Source organism: Passer montanus, unplaced genomic scaffold (genome assembly GCF_014805655.1).
Source record: "Passer montanus isolate IOZ18808 unplaced genomic scaffold, ASM1480565v1 scaffold49, whole genome shotgun sequence".
In the NCBI taxonomy this organism is placed as follows: Eukaryota; Metazoa; Chordata; class Aves; order Passeriformes; family Passeridae; genus Passer; species Passer montanus.
In genome coordinates, this window is record NW_024369818.1 from 6,102,780 (window position 1) to 6,107,908 (window position 5,129).

Sequence of the window (5,129 nt, forward strand, 5' to 3'; positions counted from 1 at the left end):
CACTCATTTGATAAATTTTAAATGTTCACATGATGATAAAATAAATACAATTTCTTTCTTTTGTAATTTTAGTCCACAATCGTTAGCAAAAGTATCCACTGCAAACACCAACCCAGCAGGCTTCAGTGAGTGCTCCAAGTCTAGACAGCAACTGGCAATGAAGAACTGGCAAAGTGGGACAGCCACCTTCCAACAATCAATTTATAAAATATGAATGAAGGTCCGTGCCAAGAGAGGAATTCATGGGAATGATAGAAAAACACAAAGAACTGAGCCACTGCTCTCTACTACAAATTGTTCTTAACCCCGTGTAATGAAATTGTTTTCATCACACCAAAACATGACTACGAGACTTCCAATATTTTGGGGAATTTTATGATTTCTTCCCACAACACGTGGCGGTGTTTCCAGCTTTCCTCCCAGCTCAGGAGCGTGCCCCCCTCGCCATGCAGAGACTGGCTTGTGACCTGCTCCAGTTCCCTCTGTGCCTTCTCCTCCCGTGCCCATCCGCGATGCTGCCGCGGGGACCCGGGGGTGACCCCTGGCACGGACACAGAGCGGGCTCTTGTCCCTGCTGGAGCCCGGCGTGGCCTTGGAGGGTCCTGCTCGGGCGTGGGCAGCTGGCATCGCCCCTTGGATGCCGCTCACACTGGCTGCCTCGCTACAGTGTTTCTGCTTTCATTCTGGCCGGGACTGTCCCACACCTTCCTCGCTCTGAGAAAGGGCACAGAGGCAGCGACTTCCAGGAATTGCGGGCTCCGTGCCTCGGGGACACAATCCCAACTCCAGCACCCACTGATGCCCATCCCCTGGTACCTGTGCCCATGGCAGGGATCTTGTCCTGGGGGAAAAACCCATCCCTGCAGAGGGAATCCTGACTCCTGTCCCCTGGGCTACCAAACACACGCTCCTGTTCCAAATCCGTATTTTGACACGCTCAAAAGCAGCACCAGAGCACTTCCCATTGTTAACTGGCTCTCAGTCTGGAATGAAGTTCTCCTAGGAGGAAAACCAATGGTTATGCCAGACTGGCTGCAGGGAGTGGTGCTCATCTGTTCAGTGGATAAACACCTGTGCAATAGGGAATCTGTAAACAGCAGGCAGAATATAAAAGCCGCATAAGCAGGAGAAAAGCTGCCATGAGCAGACCATCAGCAGCCCTGCAGCCTCGGGAAAACACACAAAATACCTGTGTGACTCCAACCCAACACTCTGAAAGCTTTCTGTGGATTGCTTCTTTGCCAAAATTTTCTGATTTGCAGCTGCTGCTTCCAATACCAAGTGCCACATAAAGCCTGTCTTATACTGCAGCCAGCACTTAAGAGGAACCAGGGTGGAATACCCACTGATGATACCAAGCACAAGACTGTGGAAGCAGCTTCCAGAAGGTGTAAGAGATCAAAAGCACAAGACATTTGGAAAATAGGATGGGAAAGTCTAGAGGAGGATGGGGCAAGGTCTGCATTTGAGCAGGGAAGAGGCAAAGAGACGCTGTGTACCCTCGGAGCAGCGAGGGAGGTCCCACAGGGACACCCTACATGTCTGCCCAGCCCCTGGCAGGTGATCCATCTCCTCTTCCCAGTGGTAAGGGAGAGCTGGAGCACAGGAGAGCAGGGAAGAGAGGGAGGGACAGACAGGAGGGAGGGGAAAATGAGGAGACCATTTTATGAGATTTGATAGATGCCCAGGAGTGAGGAAAAGGAGCCACAGTGCCGTGCTCCAGCGCAGCGCCAGCCTGGCTGCTCCCCCAGTCCTGAGGGGCTCTCCTTGCTGAGTACAGCTCCAACATCCCTGCAGCTCCAGCTACCCAGCCCCCGTGGATCGCTCGTTTCACAACCTCAGCTCCAGCCATGACCAACATGCACCCTGCCACAGCCTGCTATCATGCCAGCTCACATCCAGCCAAGCCCTGAGCTCCATTCCAGCTCCAGCTGGATATCACAGCCTTCCTGTGTCTGGGCAAGGAAAGGGCGAGAGGTGATGAGGAAGAAATGTGTTAATCTTTTCTCCATTTATCAGGAACTGACAACAAGCTTTAGCACACCCCCAGCTCCCCTGGCCACCAGAGGCTCCCTGTCCATGTGTCTGTAGGGGCCAAAGGGACCAGCTGCCCACATGATGTTCTGCCATGCTCCTCTTGTCTTCAAAGAAATATTTACATCCTATGGCCAATTGCCAGAGCAGAAAGGTCACACTGACAACAGCAGACGGAGGGTCAGCCCCTTCCCAAGGGCTTTGGAGTTCTGCCAGTGCAGTGCTGGGGGTCCCAGAGCCCTCCTGGGACTGGGATGCCAGAGCAGCTGCTGCTGGGCACAGACTGGGAGTGAGAGCAACCCTGAGAACGACCTCCTGCCTCATTCCATCTCTCGGTGTAACAGCTGCCCTTCACTCCTTCATCTCTTTGCCATTCTTATCTCCTCCCTCCATAGGAAGGAATTACTGCAGGTTTTATCTGTAAGCCTATCACAATTACAGAGCAGAAACGATTACAGAGCCATGGAGCCAGGTGATGAATGAACACGTGGCACTGAACCAAACTGACCACAGCCAGACCAGGGAAGGGAACCAAAGGCAGATGTAACCAGAAAACACCGGGATTCCAACCAGTATCAGCACCAGGTAACAGCAGCAATAGCAAATGCCACTTTAAAATGTCTGATGCGACACAGACGACAGATTTTCCTGAGCCAAAAGCCCCTTAAATCCTTTTCTCCCCTTTAATTCCATTGCTTCAGTAACAGCTCCGTCTCTGATTCCATTTCATTCTAAACCAGAGGCCACCCCCTCCAATCCACCACTGTAATTTGTCTTCTGATGGCAGAACCTTGGATTTATTCTGACAATGCTCCATCTTGCTCCTAAAAAAGATTTTGTCACCTCAAATACTGCTGGTAGTAATGATGTAACAACCAGAGCAAAAAGATAAACAGCTCCAAGTCCACAGAGTAACAAAACATCTGATTAATTTGCTAATTACATTAGTAAATAGTAAGCCTGACTGATGCAGTCAGGGACATTCTACCAAAAGCTTTACGTTAAACCAAAGTGTGTTAATAACCACAGTGTTTCTGAGATGTGCCAGAACCTCTTAACCCTGACATTCCCTCATGTATTAAAAACTGCTCATGCTTTAGTGTTGTATGAAGGGTGTTAAACTCAAAAAACATCAACCCATACATGGTCCCAACTGCAGCAGGGTAGAACTGGGGCTTGGGAGAACTCCATCTGTGAGGATGACATCTGGCAGGCAGCAGGACCATCCAGAGAGGAAAGAAAGCACACCTTGAAACGCTCCTTATTCTCCAAAGCAAGGGGGCCTGTGCGTGCCTCTGCTCCCAGCAGCACCCCGAGGGACAGGGCTCTGAGGTGCCCACTGCCCCTGTACAGCCCCAGAAGTGCCCCTCACTGTCCTCACAGAGCACTGGGGCTGCATCCTCTGAGGCTACGAGGGGAAAGCTTTACGTGCAAGGTCAAGTAGGGCAGGAGATCAGACCTAGAACCAGACAGCACAGGGATGCAGGTGCAAAAGCCAATCATCCTTCCATCAGGGAATTTTACTACAGAGCCTCTCAGCTCCCACAAACCTTTCTCTCCACAGACCCTGCTGCCTGGGATGCTGGTACATGATCCGCCGCTCCAGCAGCAGCAGAGGCTGTTCCTGTGCTGGCACCCACAGATCCAGGAGAAAATGCAAAGCTGCAGGAACGGGCCAGCAGCATGCTGTAAAGCTAATGGAGACTTTGCTAGGATAAAATGTAAACCTGGCAGCGATTAACACATGTGGCTTGAGCCAGACCACAACGAGTGTTCCGCTTTCCTCACGATGTTTGGAAATGACATCTGAGCACAGGGAGACGATGTCCCTCCATTACACCTTTGCAGCAGCAGGGTAGTGCTGTACAAGCCTTGGAGTTCAAAGCACAAGACACTGGTTTGTAAAGGTTGCTGTGCCAGCTCCAGCCCTGCTGATCCCACAGAAGTCTGCTAGGGGAAGCAGGCACAGAGCACACCCAGCAGAGCTGCAGGGAAGGGGAGTATACAGCACTTCCCACAGGAATGAGGGAGATGTCGCTTATCTCCAAGGCAAACCCGGGCAAAATGTACCTGCTGCTGCCTGGTCCAGCGTCCAGGACTGCCTGCAGACCTCCATGGGAGCCCACACCTGCTCTCCTCTCCCGACATTCCCTGTCTGTGCGGGATCCCACTGCACGGCTCCGCAGGCAGAACGGCATGGAACAAACCTGCACCGCCAGCACCCGAATGCTGAACTTCCCCAACTTGATTCCTCCCTGCCCCCTCTGCACTGATTCCAGCAGAGATTTATCCAGACTCCAGAGACACACCCAGAGCTCGCATAGCTCCTGCCACGTACGAAGCTCACAGCTGGATGATGCTCACAGCTGCACTCTTTCTGACCTGTCATTACTTTTATGCTTTTTTCTTTTGCCAAGCCCTTGACATCTCTGTACAATCCCCCAGTAAATCACTGTGTGAATGGAAGTTGCCTCAGTACCCAAATGAAGCTCTGGGCATTTAAAACAGAAACAAGCCCAGAGGCAGTGCACTTGCCTAGTGCTAATTTAGAGGTAAAATCTAATTGTTCATTTCAGCCTTTGCTCCCAGCATCCCAAGCATCACAGGGTGAGTGTGGGGATGCAGGACTCCCACGATGCAAACCCCAGCTGAGGCCTCACATACTCCTGGATGGGGCTGCCTCTGAGCCAGCAGAAAATCCCTTGGGCAGCCCTTTCTCCCCCCACCATTTCCATCAGCTCGGCCACATTCTGCTGTGCTGACAGGTGAGAATGCAGGTGCCCACTGCTTTAAATGCTGTACAGGTATTTTACAGAAATGGCTCATGTCCTTTTTCTGAAGTTAATTCACCAGGAAAAATTATTCCTGATTGAATCCTACTTCTCAAAAAAATCTCTCCTCCTTTGGTTCATTCCCAAAACCTGTTCTAGCTCTACTTTAAAACACATTTTCTACTTGTACTTAAAACAGCCCCGAAGCACAGGTGATGTTTCTCTGCCACCACAGTCGGGGTTTCCTGCTCTGCACAGTGCATTCCCGGCAGGCAGCTCTCGGCGGGACAAGTTGCTGGGAGGATTTTAACTCGATGTCAACAT

The 5,129-nt window shown here is 51.3% G+C and overlaps 1 protein-coding gene across 1 annotated transcript in view; it reads right to left on the reverse strand.

Annotated features, from left to right (window-relative positions):
* Positions 1-5,129, reverse strand: part of AR (androgen receptor) — a 36,575-nt gene that overhangs the window by 30,309 nt on the left and 1,137 nt on the right.